General features: G+C 38.1%; 1 pseudogene across 1 annotated transcript in view; it reads right to left on the bottom strand.

Annotated features, from left to right (window-relative positions):
• The window catches only part of Dcdc1-ps1 (doublecortin domain containing 1, pseudogene 1), a 410,625-nt pseudogene that overhangs the window by 235,516 nt on the left and 155,877 nt on the right, over positions 1–19,232 (bottom strand). The window contains exons 11-12 of the transcript NR_175340.2: positions 13,993–14,072; positions 7,416–7,431 (exon numbers count right to left, since the gene is read on the bottom strand). The product of NR_175340.2 is annotated as a doublecortin domain containing 1, pseudogene 1 (transcript). The remainder of the gene's footprint in view (positions 1–7,415; positions 7,432–13,992; positions 14,073–19,232) is intronic.

Genomic DNA, 19,232 nt, shown 5'->3' with positions numbered 1-19,232 from the left:
TCCCTACCCCTAGCATCAACAAGGAAGGTGTTCCTGGACTTTGGGCTCTGGCGCATACTTCCTTAGTTCTCCTAGCTCCCAGCAATCCCTAGGCCTTAAATTTCCATTCAACAAAGAAACCCTAAATACACCTATTTAGGTCCTGAAACAAAAGCAATTTCAAAATCTAAGACAAGTCTCTTCCACCAAATGCTAATCACATATAATGGACTCCTGTGAGCATGACCTGGAAGATAGTCCTGACAAGGAATTAAAAACAGTGATTATGACTACAGTCAAACAACTCAAAGAAGACATGAATATACTCTGAGAACAAAGGCAGATGAATGAAATAAGGAAGCCAATATAAAATATCAAAATAGAATTCATTAAAAAGAATTATACTAAGAATACCCAAGCTGAAACAATGGTAGAAATGAAAAACTCAATAAACCAAATAAAACCCTCAGTGTAAAGTCTTATCAACAGAATGGATCATGGAGAAAACAGTCTCATGGCTGGAAGACTAGATAGAAAGATTGGGTCACTCATTAAAGCCAGTGGTAAATTTACAACATTCAACCCTATTGCCAAAGACAACACTTACTTATGTAATCAAACAGGAAGAAGTCAAGTGGGTGCACAACTAGAAACTTCATCCTGAAGTACTGACTGGAGTTCATGGTGCTGAAAAGTACTCTGCATGAAACCAGAGGAGAATGGTTATCACAAATATCACCCAGTTCCAAACTCTGAAACCCACAATAGCAGTCTGCCTGTGAGACAAACTAGTGCAGCAGTGGCACAGATGTTACAGGAGTAAACAACAACATTTTTACTAAGCTTGAATTCTACTCAGTGAGATGAAATGTATACGACACTGGTAAAGTGGCCAAGAACCTAAGAAGAGATAGATCAGGCACCTAGGAAAAACCAAACAAATAAACAAAACATACATTGTTATACCCATAGGTAAGTGCATTTTCAGCCCTCATAAAAAGTTCATTTTGCAATAGATGATAATTGATACAGAGATCCCACAACTGTACGATATAAAGAGAGTGAAAGAGACCTTGGAGCACTCAAATCTATTTGTTGTTGTTGTTGTTGTTACATACATTTCTTTACATTTCAAATGTTATTCCCTTTCCTGGTTTCCTGTCCATAAGCCCCCTCCCCCCTCCCCCTCCCCCATAAGGGCATTCCCCCCATCCACCCCTACCCCTCTTACTACCACCTCCAACATTCCCAGGCACTGGGGGTCCAACCTTGGCAGGACCAAGGGCTTCCCCTTCCACTGGTGCCCAACAAGGCCATCCTCTGCTGCATATGCATTCAGAGTCATGGGTCAGTCCATGTATACTCTTTGGGCAGTGGTTTAGTCCCTGGAAACTGGTTGGCTAGCATTGTTGTTCATATGGGGTCTCAGGCTCCTTCAGCTCTCTCAGTCCTTTCTCTAATTCCTTCAACGGGGGTCCTGTTCTCAGTTCAGTGGTTTGCTGCTAGCATTTGCCTCTGTATTTGATATGCTCTGGTTGTGTCTCTCAGGAGACATCTATATCCAATTCCTGTCAGCCTGCACTTCTTAGCTTCATCAATCTTATCTAGTTTTGGTGGCTGTATATACATGGACCACATGTGGGGCAGACTCTGAATGGCCATTCCTTCGGTCTCTGCTCTAAACTTTGTCTCCATATCCCCTCCCATAGATATTTTGTTCCCCATTTTAAGAAAGAGTGAAGCATCCACATTTTGATCATCCTTCTTCTTGAGCTTCATGTAGTCTGTGGATTACATCTGGGGTAATTCGAGCTTTTGGGCTAATATCCACTTATTGAAGAGTGCATACCATGTGAGTTTTTCTGTGATTGGGTTACCTCATTCAGGATGATATTTTCTAGTTTATTCCGTTTGTCTATGAATTTCATGAAGCCATTGTTTTTGATAGCTGAGTAGTACTCCATTGTGTAGATGTACCACATTTTCTGAATCCATTCCTCTGTTGAAGGGCATCTGGGTTCTTTCCAGCTTCCGGTTACTATAAATAAGGCTGCTATGAACATAGTGGAGCACGTGTCTTTGTTGTATGTTGGAGCATCTTTTGGGTATATGCCCAGGAGTGGTATAGCTGGGTTCTCAGGTAGTGCAATGTCCCATTTTCTGATGAACCTACAGACTTATTGCTAGAGTGATTGTACCAGTTTGCAATCCCACCAACAATGGAGGAGTGTTCCTCTTTATCCACCTCCTCGCCAGCATCTGCTGTCACCTGAGTTTTTGATCTCATCCATTCTGACTGGTGTGAGGTGGAATCTCAGGGCTGTTTTGATTTGCATTTTCCTGATGACTAAGGATGTTAAACATTTCTTTAGGTGCTTCTCAGGTGATATCCCTCAGTTAAGAATTCTTTATTTAGCTCTGTACCCCATTTTTAATAGGGTTATTTGGCTCTCTGGAGTCTAACTTCTTGAGTTCTTTGTATACTTTGGATATTAGCCCTCTATCATATATAGGATTGGTAAAGATCTTTTCCCAATCTGTTGGTTACCATTTTGTTCTAAAGACAGTGTCTTTTGCTTTACAGAAGCTTTGCAGTTTTATGAGGTCCCATTTGTCAATTCTTGATCTTAGAGCATAAGCTATTGGTGTTCTTTTCAGGAAAATTTCTCCAGTACCCATGTGTTTGAGACTCTTCCCCACTTTTTTCTCTATTAGGTTGAGTGTATCTGGTTTGATGTGGAGGTCCTTGATCCACTTGGACTTAAGCTTTGTACAGGGTGATAAGCATGGATCGATCTGCATTCTTCTACCTCCAGTTGAACCAGCACCATTTGCTGAAAATGCTATCTTTTTTCCATTGGATGGTTTTAGCTCCTTTGTCAAAGATCAAGTGACCATAGGTATATGGGTTCATTTTCTATTCTATTGATCTACCTGTCTGTCTCTGTACCAATACCATGCAGTTTTTATCACTATTGCTCTGTAATACAGATTGAGGTCAGAGATGGTGATTTCCCTAGAAGTTCTTTTATTGTTGAGAATAGTTTTCACTATCCTGAGTTTTTTGTTATTCCAAATGAATTTGCAAATTGCTCTGTCTAACTCTATGAAGAATTGAGTTGGAATTTGGATGGAGATTGCATTAAATTTGTACATTGCTTTTGGCAAAATGGCCATTTATACTATATTAATCCTGCCAATCCATGAGCATGGGAGGTCTTTCCATCTTCTGAGATCTTCCTTAATTCTTTCTTCAGAGAAAAGATCATACAGATCTTTCACTTGCTTGGTTAAAGTCACACTGAAGTATTTTATATTATTTGAGACTATTGTGAAGGGTGTCATTTCCTGCATTTATTTCTCAGCCTGTTTATCTTTGAGTAGAGGAAGGCTACTCATTTGTTTGAATTAATTTCATACCCAGACACTTTGCTGAAGTTGTTTAACACCTTTACTAGTTCTCTGGTGGAACTTTTGGGGTCACTTAAGTAAACTGCCATATGATCTGCAAATAGTGATATTTGGACTTCTTTCTTTCCAGATTTAAAGAGAAGAACAAAATGTAAGAGACCACAAAGAATAAATAAGCAATACAAGAAGAGCTGATCAATAGGAGTCCAGTAAAATATTACACAATCAGTAAAATTACAAGAATTAGTGAGCACAATTTAATAATACTCCAAATCCTAGTAGTCTCAGTTCCACAGTGAAGTGATACAGATTCTTGAGTTCTTTGTATATATTAGGTATTAGCCCTCTATCAGATATAGGATTGGTAAAGACCTGTTCCCAATCTGTTTGTTGCCATTTTGTCCTATTGACAGAGTTCTTTGACCTACAGAAGCTTTGCAATTTTATGAGAACTTATTTGTTGGTTCTTGATCTTAGAGCATAAGCCATTGATGTTCTGTTCAGGAAATTTTCCCCTGTACCCATGTGTTCCAGGCTCTTCCTCATTGTCTCTTCTATTAGTCTGAGTGTATCTGGTTTTATATGGAGGTCTTTGATCCACTTGGACTTGAGATTTGTACAAGGAGATAAAAATGGGTTAACTTGTGTTCTTCTACATGCTGACTGCCAGTTGAACCAGCACCATTTGCTGGAAATGCTGTCTTTTTTCCACTGGATGATTTTAGCTCCTTTGTCAAAGATCAAGTGACCATAGGTGTGCAGGTTCATTTCTGGGTCTTCAGTTCTATTCTATTGACCTACCTGTCTGTCTCTGTACCAATACCATGCAGTTTTCATCACGATTGCTCTATAATACAGCTTGAGGTCAGGGATGGTGATTCCCCCAGAAGTTCTTTTATTGTTGAGATTAGTTTTCACTATCCTGGGTTTTCTGTTATTCCAAATGAATTTGCAAGTTGCTCTTTCTAACTCTATGAAGATTTGAGTTGGAATTTGGATGGGGATTACACTGAATGTGTGTATTGCTTTTTGGCAAGATGGCTATTTTTTACTATATTAATCATGACAACCCATGAGAAGCAAATAATCCTATTAAAAGTGGGGTACAGAGCTAAACAAAGAATTCTCAATGGAGAAATACCAAATGACTGAGAAGTACCCAAAGAAATGCTCAACATCCTTAGTCATCAGTGAAATGGAAATAAACACAACCATGAGATTCCACCACACAACAGTCAGAATGGCTAATATCAAAAACTCAGGCTACAGCTGGCGAGGATATGGAGAAAGAGAAACACTCCTCCATTGTTGGTGGGATTGCAAGCTGGTACTACCATTCTGGAAATCAGTCTGGAGGTTCCTCAGTAGATTGGACATAGTACTACCTGAGGACCCAGCTATACCATTCCTGAGTATCCCAAAAGATATTCTAAAATATAACAAGGACACATGCTCCACTATGTTCATAGCAGCTTTATTTATAATAGCCAGAAGCCGGAATATCCATTCCTTCGACAGAGGAATGGATACAGAAAATGTGATACAATTACACAATGTAGTACTACTCAGCTATTAAAACCAATGACTTCTTGAAATTCCTAGGCAAATGGGTAGAACTACAAAATATCATCCTGAGTGAGATAACCCAGTCAAAAAGAATACACATTGTATGCACTCACTGATAAGTGGATATTAGTCCAAAAGCTTGGGAATAGCCAAAATAAAATTCACAGACCATATGAAGCTCAAGAAGAAAAAAGACCAAAAGTGGAAGTCCTTGCTTACAGGAACATGTTATGAATGTCTCCTGAGAGGCTCTGCCAGAGCCTTACTGATACAGATGATAAGATGCTTGCAGCTAACCATCAGACTGAGCATGGGGACTCCAATGGACGAGTTAGGGGAAGGACTGAAGAAGATGATGGGGTTTGCAGCCCCATAGGAAGAGCAACAATATCAACCAACCAGAACCCCCAGAGCTCCCAGGGACTACACCACCAACCAAAGAGTATGCATGAGGGGACCCATGGCTCCAACCACAAATGTAGCAGAGGATGGCATTATCTGGCACCAATAGGAGGAGAAGCCCTTTGTCCTGTGAAGGCTCTTTTCCCCAGTGTAGGTGAATGACAGGTATTGAGGTGGGAGAGGGTGGATGGAAGGGGGAGCAACCTCATAGAAGCAGGGGAAGTGGAGATGGAAGAGAGGGGAACTAGGAAAGGTGAGAACATTTGAAATGTAGATAAAAGTATCCAATAAAAAAAACATAAAAAAGAAATGATACAGACTAACAGACTGTATTAGAAAACATGACCAAACTTTTTTTTGCCTCCAAGGAGCACACCTTCATATCAACAATAGATGTTATCATAGGGTAAAAGGAATATAAAAAAGTATTCCAAGCCAGTGGAACCAGGAAACAAACAGCTTCAGCTATAAAACTTACAGAGAGTATATAATCTTATGAAAACTAAACAATAATCTACTGAATGGTAATTGGTCCACTGAAGAAATAAGGAAAGAAATTTTAAAATATCCAATTTAGGAGAAAGTTTAAAATAAAAGATTGGTTAAATAAACAAAAAACGAAATGCAACTGTATGCTGCCTACAAGAAAATTCACTGATAAAAATATACATAAATGAAAAATGAGGGGTTAGAAAAGTTTACATCACAAACAATAATTTGCCTTGGTCTAATAACATGTAAGAAGTATCAGGTAGCAATTTGCATGTCAGTATGTACATGTGTCTGTTTATGAAAATGTAGATACAAGTGTGAAGGGATCTATGTGAATGCCAGACAAGAGTTTACCTTTAAGTGTCCTTCCTCCGAAGGACTTATTCTTGAGATAGAGATTCTCATTGGGAACTGAGACTCACTGATTAGGCTAGGCTAGCTGCTGTTGGATCCCTAAGGATCCTCGTGCCTTCACCAGTTCAGCACTTGGAGTATAGTCATGTGCCACCATGCATGGCTTTTTAATATGTCTGATAGGCAACTATCCAGGTACTTCTGCTCACAAGTCAAGAATTTCACCTACTGAGGTATTTCCCCAATGTTGCAAAACTTTATTTTTTTTCTTAAAAGCTGGAGGAATCTAGCACCTGAATTTAAAACATATCACAAAACTACAGTTACTAAAATAATATGGTATATGAAGAAAAACAGACACATACTAACTGAAAAGATTGATCAAAGATTGATCACAAATAACTAATCTATACTCATGCAGTCAATTTTTTGGCATATATTCATTGATTAGGTGTTGGATGTGTGTTTTCATATAAGTATGTAATATACTTTGACCTAATTCCTTCATATACCTCTCCCTTTCCCGTTGCCATTCACCATTATCCATTTTTGCTGCCCTAGACAATAGCAGTTGCACTTCTATTGTACATACATACATACATACATATATACATACATACATACATACATACATGAACCACAAATAAAACATGCCATGTTTGCCTTTGTTAAAATGACTTAATTAGTCTAATAACAATAGCTTACTTACTATTTTTGCGATAAAATACTGACCAAAAACAGTGTGGGAAGGAAAAGGTTTGCTTCATCTTACAATTTTCCCATCATAGAGGGATGTCGATGCATGAATTCAAGACAAGTACCTGGAGGCAGGAACTGAAGCAGAGTCTATGGAGTGCTTACTGGCTTGTCCAGATAGAGATTTTAGGTAATCCAAGACCTCCTTCACAGGGGTACTACCACCTACAGTGGGCTGAGTCGTCACACATAAACCATTAATCAGAAAAATGCCCCAACAGAATCATGTATAACTTATAGAAACATTTTTTCATTGAACTTCCCTCTTCCTAGATGTTCCTAGGTGGTGTCAAGATGACAAACAAACAAACAGCTAACCAGTACATATGAGTAAATATGCCAATCTTCAGTTTTATCCATTTTTCTGAAAATTACATAATTTTGTTCTTTTTTATGGATAAATAAAATTCCTGTTTGATGTGATGATTACTTCTGCAATAATCGTTGATGTGAACGTGTTTTTGTGACATGCTAATTTAGAGTTCTTTGAACACGTTTAGAGTCCTTCCCTTTTATTTGCATCTTCATCAATATTTGCTTTTATTTGCTTGCTTCTTTAATGTTGCATAATTGAAATTATATCACTTTTTCCCCTCCCTTTTCTCCTTCATTGTCTCCCAACTAACCTATTCTACATCTGTCCCAAGTCCCCTCTAACTCAAAAGTTGACAAATTGACAGCTTTTTTTCTTTGATTATTATTGCTACATGTGTGTGCACAAATATGTTCACATATGTACTTTGGCTTGATACATGCTGTGAGCAGAAGTAGCAAATGGCACTGCTCAGCATCACCTTAAGGGCCATGGAGCACTTCCACCACTGGTCTTTGCCCTTGTTGAGAATACCCCAATAATGTAGTAACAGTTTTAACTTCTGTCACAGTCCAGGAAAGACACATAGGAAAGGGTCATAAAAATATGCAGCTAATAAATAAGTAGATATTATATACTTTGTGTTAATAGGTTGATACATGTAATATATACTTTGTATTAAGTCACTAGGATTTAGACTTGGTCAATATTTCCAAAAAGTGATTAATATATTATTTTTTGTTAAATCTTTTACCATGTATAACAAATTAGTAATGGGCAGTGCTTATTGACAGGGAAGGTCTGTGCCAATTCCTATTATTTATAAGTAAGCCCTCATGTAACTAGAAGAACTTAGATATGAGTTTGATAACCACAGGCATATAAGACAATGGAGAGGCTTTGGGAGAGTGATGAGAGGAGTCGCAACAGAGGAAAAGAGAAAAGACTTAATGTAAAAAAGAAGAAATGAAAAGAAAAAACACAAAGGAAGTAAATAGGGAAAAACAATAAAGGAAGAAAAAATGAAGACAATATCGTTCTTAAACTCTAAATTCCAATGGATGGCTCCTCTAAGAAGTCCTTCCTTCTAATGTGAATTTTTTTGCATTACAAATGGCACAGTTAGCCATAGAAGCTATGACCTTTAACAAACTCTAAGTTATCCAGTGCAAGTCGGCACTTTTGCTTCATCTTCTTGGAGTGTTTTATCCTACAGGAGTATCATCCCCAAAGTGACAGATGATAGCAACTGACACAGAGCCCAACACCTAGCAGTCCAGGTGGCCAGCTCTTCTGCTTGGTTCATGAAATCAAAGTTCAAAAAGCAAGGGCCCTCAGCACAGGGCTTTCTGGAAAGCACAGGGTCTCTCTGAAGCCATTCCCAGGATCACATGACTTGGGAAGACAGCATTGTATGTGGCGTTTAATGTTTGTATCATATAATGAATCTTTCTGTCAAACCCTGTTCTCTTCAGCTTGATATTCTTCACCACACAGCAGAGCGAGCCACCAGCACAAAACCAGAAGAGAAAGAAGGAAGACTCCCAGACTTTGATTTAGGAGCACTTTATGCATGACTGGTTTTACTGTCACAATCCATACCCTTTAACTGATAAGGGATTCCATGTGACATCAGAAATCAACCAACCATACAATTGCTGATGTCATTTGCTCTCGAAAGAGCTATTGGTTAAAGTCTTAAATTTTTCATTGGGGATAAAGTCTTTGTCCTTTCAAAATGTTTCTCTGTTCCTTTTTTTACTGCTTCCGTTGGATTATTTGTTAATATTTGTGTGCCACAATAACATGGGGTATTAGTTGTTTTCTTAATTCAAAACTGAAAATGCATATGTCTGAGCAAAGATTAAATTGGCTCGTAAATAAGGAGAAAATTAGTAAAGAACTCTGCCAATGGCATGTTGATAATAGTTCCATTTAGTTCTCTTCAAACTTTGTTACTTTTACATATTTATATGACCTTTATCTTCAAAGTGCTATGTTTTGTTCTCAGTTATTATAATAATATGTTGCCCTTAAAGACATCTACACACATGAACTAACTCACACTAAACTCAGGAAAATGATACAATATTACTGAATTATTTTCCATAATATGATCTTTTTTTCCAAATCAAAGATGTTGCTGAAAGGAGAAAAGTGTTCTTAAAAAAATTCTTTATCATAAATCTTTTTCCCCTTGCAAATCCTTTTTTTCTCTCTACAAAAGCAAATCTGAATGGGGGTAAAAGAAGACAAAACTTGACCTTCTGTGATCCCGGCATTAATGGGTCTGTTCATAATTCAATCTATGTGTGTGTGAGAGCATCCATGTGGAAACATAGAAGCCTGAGAGACATAAAACCTTTCCCTTTAAACATTATCTGACCCTATCGGTCCCATTCACAAAAGAAGGCTTACGCATGCATATGCTGAAAAAGTGCACCATCGCATTGTGCGGGAGAAAGCCCACTCGTTCCCTCTCCATGCTCCATGGCAATGGAGAATGGAAGGGACACTTGGACAGAATTTGGGAGTGTAACTGATGAACAGAAGGTACCAAACAAAAAATAAAAAATAAATATTCTGGTGAGGAAACAAGCCAAGCTTCTTAAATAAGGCAACCGTGCATGTGGCTAAACACATGTACATGGGATGTTTGAACACACCTTTATGGGTGGAATTCTTGAATTCAATTAAGTTCTCAAGAAGGCTTATAGTCAGCACAAAATATTAACCTCTTTATATTTTTAATAGATCTTATACATGGAAATTGCCCATTTCTGTGCTACACATTGCTAAATATTGTCTGTCCACTAGAAGGGACAAGTCTGAAGAGCTTATGGTTTTTGCAGTGGCTTCAGCTATTGGGCTGAATTCTCTGTGACTTTGAATCCGTCCATTACTAAGAGCTCTAGAGCACTTTGCACAGAACTATCATCCGAAATCATCATAGAGATGGTTGTCTCTATTCTTGAAATATGGTCTTCAAAAAAGAATACAGGATGGTCTCAAATCAAGGACAGTCTGTCAACCCAACTTTTTAGGCAGATGTGGTGTGGCTCAAACCTGTAATCTCAGCACTTGGGAGGCTGAGACAGAAGGATTGACATGAGCTGAAGACCTCTGTGAACTGCATAGCGAGTTCAAAGCCAGCCTGGAAGTACAGTATGAGAGAAAAGGAGGATGCGCTAGCAGGATGATCAAGAAAGTAAAGGCAGTTGCCAGCAAGCATTTGGTCGTGAGGACCAATATAGTGGGAATCTACAATTTGTCATCTGAAGTCTATATGTACACCATACAACACCCTTCGCCCACCAACAAATATACATACATACATACATACATACATACATACATACATACATACATCATACATAAGAAAGAAAATAATCCAGAAAGGGATCACAGAGATTTTTGTGAATACTTTTTAATCTTCCTAAATCTCTTCATTGTTTTGCCCACAAATATATTGCATTAATAGGTTATAAGGAGAATTAATAAAATCTAAAATCAATAAAAGAAGGCCAGAAAAATCAAGGGAGCTGGAGAAAATCTAAGTGTGTCTGGCTTGGCAGCTGAGCTACAGTTAACCCCCAGGATAACTGGCGTGTGCAGCACCTCCTTCCGCATTGCACAGACTAACTCATCTTCACTTTCCTGTAACTTTAGAAGCTCTGCCTTGCTTCCAGCCAGAGGTCCTTATGTGGTGACTTCACAATCTCACATCTCCACCTACTGATGTGGGAAGAGACCACTGAAAATGGAGGCATTTTCAATGTCTTCTCAACTCACCTATTTGCAGATAGGTTGATGGCAATGCTGTTGATGGGATCTAGATCCTGAGGCTACTACATAGCTACTTTTACAGAACTCTAATTATAGAAGTATAGCTCACTAAGGGATCTAATTGCCATGCTCAGAACACTCTCGCCAAGCTGGCACCAGTGACCCATACTAGGTCATGTCCATACCATGGAGCAATGGCTAACCATGTCTCAAACACACACTAGCAAACCTTCCTCCTTGACTTCACAATAGTTTGGCTGCTTCTGCCCAGTTTTACTGCTCATGCATGTTTAGTCCAGAGTTCCTATTTACTTTTAGGCAATCTGGAATAGTACACTTTTAAACTGACAACAATGAATTACAAGTTTACAAAAAAGTTAATTTTAACATATCATTGCATAAAAATATCCTTGTAATCTATGCATAATTATTGAATAAAAGGACATTTTCAAAGAAGAGCCCAGACAGTAAAACAGGAACTAAACCTGAGATTTTATGACACGTTATCGGGGTTTTGAGATAGGCATAGAATTTCATATTTGTATAAATAAACTGTGGAGATGGGGTTGCAGCTCAGTGGTACAGAACTTGCCTAGCATTCACAAAACCCTGAGTTCAAGCCACAGCAACATCAACATAAAGGGGAAGTGAGCTGAGAAAATATGGAAATAAGATTCCCTAATTTTTCGCACTTCCCTTTTCCGTTAGGATTTCACTTCTCTGTATGTGCATGAACCACAGCTAAAACTTGAATTGACTTTTGCAAACATGAACACTGGAATTTACACATCCAAACCAACAGAATTGTTTTACAAACAATAATTTAGTAACTATACATGTGTTTGATTTTTGAAACAAAAAACCCCATATTTTTGATTTGCACTTGATAAATTTGTAACTAATCAAGTTTTATAGAAAGAACATCGAAGCATTAGCATTAAATAAATACAAAACTGCTAATAAGAATATCAATAAGTATGTGTGACAATATCACAATTTACCCACTACTTTTGTAATTAACAGATAAGCTAAGAAAAGAAATACTAAACAAACACAAATACTTTGTTTTAAGATTTTTTTATTTATTTTATGCATGTGAGTACACTGTAACTATCTTCAGACATACCAGAAGAGGGCATCAGATTCCATTACAGATGGTTGTGAGCCACCATGTTGTTGCTGGGATTTGAACTCAGGACCCCTGAAAGAGCAGTCAGTGTTCTTAACCACTGAGCCATCTCTCCAGCCCCTATGAATACTTTATATATCTAAAACAATGATCATTTTTCTTGACCACTAATTTTAAGTTCCAATGAATTTAAAATTTTATGTAAGATAGCAAAGGAAAGACTTTCGGATGATCAGTTGTGAAGGCATGTGTCATGCATGCAGGACAACCTGAGTTTGGATCCACAGCAAAGCCAGTTTTGATAATGTGCATTAGCACTGCTTCAGGGAGGTAAGAGATGGAGGAAAGTTCCCCCACCCCCAGAAGATTGTAGGCTGGCTGGTATATACAGCAGCAAAATCAGAGACTATGTCTCAGAAAAGAAGAAGATGGGGACCCATATACAAAGTTATTCCTCTAACCTCCACACACCTGTCATGGACACATGCACCCACCCCACACTCACACCCACAATCATGCCTATACATGCAATGATTAGAAATATACATCAAAGGGCAAACATAATTATACCAGAGAAAATGATCTGTCATTTTTTATATTAAAATCTCTCCAACTGTGATTAAACATACATAGAGGGGTATTTTTTTTAATTTATTACTAGCAACCTAATAACTAACTTATAACTAACCTAATAACCTTATAACTAACTATTCAGTGGAAGAAGCCAAAACTATCACTTGAATCCATACAGTTGTTACTCATTGCATTGTAGGAAATGGTCACATATAGTTTTTGCAAAATATTCCCTATTGAGTATTTTAATCAGTGCTTACAATATCATCTTTAATACTAGGCATATATGTCCCAAAAGGAACACATTTTCACCTAGGTGTTGAGTTCATGCAGAAAATTTGATATGTCTTATTGATCATCTATCATGAAAGATAAAGTCAGAAAAGATGATACAGTCATTAAGATGAAGACAAAATACTAAAGCCTTAAACTCTAGATGGATTACTTTGACCGGTGTTCAAATTGGTCAAACTTATGTAGAAAGTTTATTTTTTAAATGTGTGCACGATCTTATTCTTTATGTTGGTTTGGGCTTTATTTTTCACAGTGGTATGCAGAGACTAGCAAATCCAGGCCCACTCCTCAGGAAGATTGAATGCTTTTGCATTCCAGAAAGCTACATGAAAATCATTTTCCTCCTTTGTCTGGCACCAATTTTGTGTCATTATTTCATTTATGGACTACGCTGTCAACTTCCCAGCGTGGGCTTTGGAGGGGAGGTTTGATTTAATAGTTCTTCATTACAACATTGCCGGCAGAATCTGATGATTAGCTCTCTCAGGGCTGACATTTGTAAACTACAGCTTTCTCGGGATAGAAGATAACTTAGTTATCATTGCTAAAACCCAGAACAAGGATTCTCTCCATAGACGTTAGTTAATACAAACACGATTTGGAGTTATCGAGGATTCAATGACCCTCTTACACTTCCTGGTACCGGATTGTTTCAAAACTGATTTTCAAGTAATAGCTTGTAAAATTTAATGGGAAAACGTTCGTGATGTTTCAGAAAATCATGACCTGATTTGTTCTTTCAGGCATAATTTTTCAGGGGGGCACACATCAATAAAATAATTGCCAGTTTGGGATAGCTATGTTTTCTGTTTCCGGCTTTTCAGAATTAACAAGGGTTGATATACTGTAATACTCAAGGCGAATTTTCTGTTAATTTTGAAGTTATGGTACATTATGGTTTTGATAGTGATAGCAAAGTCCCTTACATTTCAGTGACCAATGGTATTCCTCTTGTGTCACTGAAAGAATGGCCTTTTCTGTGACCTTTGCTACTTTTTCATTCATGATCGAGATCAACTAAAAGATGATAACCATAAACCTCTGACAACAGCAACATTTATTCAAACAAAATTAACAAAAAATAATTTTTTTAAATTTTGAAGTACTTATGTGAAAACAAACCTCATTAAGAATAAGTAGAAAGATGACTTTTGCTCAAAAGAAAGGCAAGCTGCCTTGGAGAAGTTCACGTAGCCTTCAAGAACAAATGAATGGTAACCACCAACTGCCCTCATCCTCAGGAAGGGGCAAGAATTTGTGAGTCTCTGCCCATCTCATGACAGGATGCTGACAGGTCCAATGTACAACAAGAAAAGTTTTGCATTCTATATCGAACCATGGGAATTGAGCAGTTGGATAAGGTTTCTGGGTGTCATCCTGGCTGTCCTGGAACTAGCTCTATAGACCAGGCTAGCTTCAGAGATCTGTCTGCCTTTGCTTTCCAAGTGCAGGCATTAAAGCTCCTGCCTTCAGATTCCTGCCCTGCTTGAGTTCCTGGCCTGACTTCCTTCAGTGATGGATTATAATGTGGAAGTGTAAGCCAAATAAATTCTTCTCCCACCCCAAAATAGTAAGATGATTTTCTTTTAGTACTTAAAACACTTAACATAACTGAATTTTAAACTTTCTTTAAAATATACAGCTTGGAAAATCTAATTCTCAGGGAGTTTCTTAAGTTGCAAAATTGACATGGATTAAGACTGTTTACAATATTTTAAAAATAAATTTAGTTTAACGACTTTGGAAATTAGGTTGAGCTCTTCTATCTAAGATTTTCATTGTAGGTAAAAGAATAAGGTGGCTGCCATTGTATTGATATAAGAAGTCAAGGAGTACAGCAAAAGTATTAATTCATAAACTTCACTGTGCTAAAATGACTTCCAATATTTTGTAATACTGGATACAGACAGGAGTGGCTTAATGGTTTTCTGGGTATCCGATGGTCGCCTAAATAAAGAGCTGATAAATATTCTCTAAAGGACTTGTCAATAGTTTAGGTTTCATGGGAAGGGGAAGAGGGTCATCTTTATCAGTCCCTTATAGTATAAAATAGACAAGATATAAACAATTGAGCCATGTTCTGATAAGACTTTTAAAGTCTTATCAAGGTAGTAAGCTGAATTTTGTGAGCAAATAGTGGTTCACCAAGTCCAACCCTGACCTAGTCTGAGAGTCACTGATTAAAGAGGTTATTTTTAACCACCACACAAGACTATTTTTAGCATTATTCTCTCTAATGAATAGTTGTGCCTGTAATAATATATCATAAAGTATAACTATAAAAATGTAAAGATCGTGACTTTGTACAGAACAAGTCTGACCTAAAGTCTCACCGATCCTTTATCAGCAGCTTTCTCACCTCAGGAGATGAGGGGAATGGAAGACAGAAACTGCAGAGTATTCCTCCAACTTCTCCTTTTCTCTTATTTTGCAGAGCTGGGAAAAGAACCAAGAGCATTTCACATGCAGGACAGAACTCACCCACTCAGCTATACCATCAGACCTTGGTTTTAGGAGACAGAGTTGAGCCTTGCTCTCCAGGCTGCTCTTAAACCTGTAATCCATCTCCCTCCAACTCCCAAATTATGGGATTAGATGCATGTGTCCCCATGCCCATCAAGTTTATCTATTGATTTCCAGATGAAAAATAAAGGAAAGGAGGGAGGGATGGAGGAAGGGAGAGACAGAGAGACAGAGAGACAGAGGGACGGAGGGAGGGAGAGCACCTTCAGAGCAGTCTGTTTCAGTGGAAACAGAACAAAACAAAAACAGGCTTGAAGTTCTTTGGTACCATGCAGGGAAGTACGCCTCTAATGTGGTTTCCTAGGGCTGTGACATTTGTAACAGCATGAAAGTAACTTTTAAAAAGGCAAGAACTGTTTACCTCTGACAGCACAACAGTTGTGGGGAAACCACCCCAAAATTTCAATATCCAACTTTAAATAAACACTAGACTGTGTATGCAGAAGGTAAACACACTAAAATCATTTTGTGATTTAAGAAATCGTATTGTGGTGTTAAGAATGTATTAGATAAAAAAAAAAAGAATGTATTAGATAAGGGCTTGGGGATTTAGCTCAGTGGTAGAGCGCTTGCCTAGCAAGCACAAGGCCCTGGATTTGGTCCTCCACTCCGAAAAAAAGAAAAAAAATGTATTAGATAAAAGATGAGAATGAGCATTTGGGGTTCTAATTGGAAATATTCATAAACAGGCAAAGCTGGGCTCATTTGAAACTACTGGAAACTTGAAAGGAAGCATCACAAGACTGGCCAACAGAAGACGGAAAAGAGAAAGAAAGGTTCATGGAAATGCTTTAAAGAAAAGGTATGGTTAGATACAAGGAAGATGAAGACAGGATAAATTAATGGAAGCCATCAAAGGGTTAGCTTTTTTTCTATAAAGAGGCTGGGGACTTATCTTGGTGGGAGAGCAACTTGCATAGCATGCATTTGGCCCTGGGTGTAATCCCCAGCCACACAAGAGACCAGAATAAAAAGAAAAGAGTCCACAGAAATACACCTGAGGCCATAGAGCCCAGTAAAATGCTTTCCATCATCACTGGCTTTTCAGAGTACATTTTACTTAAAATGTTAACACTAAGGCTTCAGATGTCATTCGGTCCCTAAAGAACTAAAAGTTGTAGTTTAGCGATACAGAATTTGATACAATAATTGATCCATTATTGAAAGCGCTGTTAAGTTTTAGAAGATGCTTCAAATTCCTGAAAACTCATGGACACCCTCCGAGGGAAAGCAGGCTCATGACCTCCTAAATAAGCATAGCCTCATCAGAGGTGATCTTGTCTCATACACATCATTAACAGCTGACTGCCTCCCTGGTGTCCGCTTCCTAAGTATTCTGAAGTAGGTTTATTGAAATCATAAAGATCCTTAAAAATTTGAACATGATAGGCAAATGAATTTACAGAAGAGAGTAAGTCTAAAATTGTCGTTCTGGAGTTAAATTATTGATAATGTTAGAAAAAGCGCAGTAATTCGAACACCCTGGTGTGTTCTGTCTACCTCATTCATGATAAGTTCTACCCAAAGGGGGAAAGCCTGTTAGTCCAGCCAAGCTCTCATGGCTCTGAACTGGGGCTTTCCACATGGCTTTTGTATTTCTGAAGAGTAACCAATGAACAAGGATGGGCTATACAGTATGTGTTGTGTAGACCATTCTTAATGAATCAGCATGCCCCTGTAAGAACACTAGATTTTTCTAAGGTTTTCACCAGTAAACATTGATTTACTGCTATATTATTTGATCCATAGTTTACATGTGGATCAATATAGGCAATACAGTTTAGCATGAACAATAACATAAGCACCCTTCATATATATTGACAAGCTTCCCAAATGGTCTGTTAATATACAAAAGACTGGGACAAATTACTTATTTATATATACAAAACACGGCTATAAAGGACAGCTGCAGGTATTTTTTTTAAAAAAGTGCATTTTAATAAGGTCCCATTCAGTAATAGAACAAATGGGGGAAGAAATGGTTTGCACTACAGAGTTTAGTGCAGGAGCCCTCTCCTTTTCTAACCACGAAATCAATCATTTGTCCAGACTGTGGGAGTCAGAGTTAGTTACTGAAAAGACTCCGTATATAAACAAGTCAATAACTCATTGTGTGTTATTGTCGAGCTGAAGAAGTCGGCTTTCAAAAAGCTGGCCCTGCTTCTCCCAGGGAATGAATGTCACTGTATTCAGAGGCTGGGGGAGCTTTTGTTTCTAGCCATTGCTGGCTGCCATTTATGTATGGGAACAGGAGGTGACTGCAGGAAGAGCAGGGGAGGACACCATTCCCTAACTTGATGTTCAAGTCAAACTCCCAGTTTTGTTAGCCTAAATCGTTTGTTTCTGAAACTGGACAGCGAAACTGATAAGGAGTGACCACATAAAAACATTTGGCAAAAGAGACGAGGTACAGACGAATCTGTTACGTCTTACATCAGATCGGGATGATACTTTAGAATTCCTACTTGTCAACAGAGATAAATATGACATTCAGGCAACGGTTCGGAGAGTTCAAATGTACAAAATCAAACTGATGAACAGGTCAGCATGTCAAAGGAATGCTATCTGTTCTTGCTGGAAATAGAAAGGTTGATTCTTGAGGCAATCAAATAGAGTTTTTATAGAGTCTTTGTAGGCTCTCTCTGTGTGTGTGTCTCTCTCTGTATCTCTCTCCCTCTCCTTCTCCCTCTCCTCCTCCCTCTCCCTCTCCCTCTCCCTCTCCTCCTCCCTCTCCCTCTCCTCCTTCCTCTCCCTCTTCTTCTGCCCTCCCTTCTCTCTCTCTCTCTCTCTCTCTCTCTCTCTCTCTCTCTCCTGTGTGTGTGTGTGTGTGTGTGTGTGTGTGTGTGTGTGTATTTCCATCTGTGAAAGAAGTGTATTTAGTGGTATCACATTTTGGAGAGATTAATAAAACTTTAAGAAGTGATGTTGACACTTGCAATAGGAAAATCCCAGTGATTTATGACTGGGATTTATGACTTAAGATTAAAGGGCCTTTACAGTTCAAAATGCACTAAATTCAAAATATACAAATATTTCTAGATTTGTATTTATTTCATCTTAATGTTTGTAATAGATTTGAATAAATAGCTACCATTTATTCAAAGCAGGTAAGATTCTATGAAGACACAAGGGCAGTCTTCACAGTTTATAATTAACTTGGGTAATTAGCAAATACAAGCATATTTATTTAATAAATGATCCTTATATTACAATTGTCTGATATCTTTAGGCAAAACCCTTTTTAGGCCAAATTTCTTTTCAAAAGATTTTCATTCATTTCTTCTATGTGTAGTATTAGCGTGGAGGTCAGAAGACAATTTGCAGGAGCTGGGTCTTTTCATCCACCATGTGGGTCCTGGGGATTGAACTCAAGCTGTCAGGAGGGCAGGAGGGGTCATAAACCACTGAGCCATATCTACAGCTCACTCCTTGCTTTTAACTTGGTGGAATTGTAGCCATAAGCAAGGAGGGAATGCAAGAAAGTAAATAATCTCATCAGTCCTATCTACATGCGTGATTTAGAAAATCACATTAGATAACATCATCTTTACCACGCCACAGAATGTGACAGGCCTTTCCCAAATACAGACAGGTTAGCATCAAAGCCCAGGGTGGCTAATAGAACAATGGGAAAAAACAGCAAAACATGAAAAA

This window comes from Rattus norvegicus, chromosome 3 (genome assembly GCF_036323735.1).
Source record: "Rattus norvegicus strain BN/NHsdMcwi chromosome 3, GRCr8, whole genome shotgun sequence".
Classification (NCBI taxonomy): Eukaryota; Metazoa; Chordata; class Mammalia; order Rodentia; family Muridae; genus Rattus; species Rattus norvegicus.
Note: the sequence above shows the minus strand (reverse complement) of the source record. Positions and strands in the feature narration are given on the sequence as shown.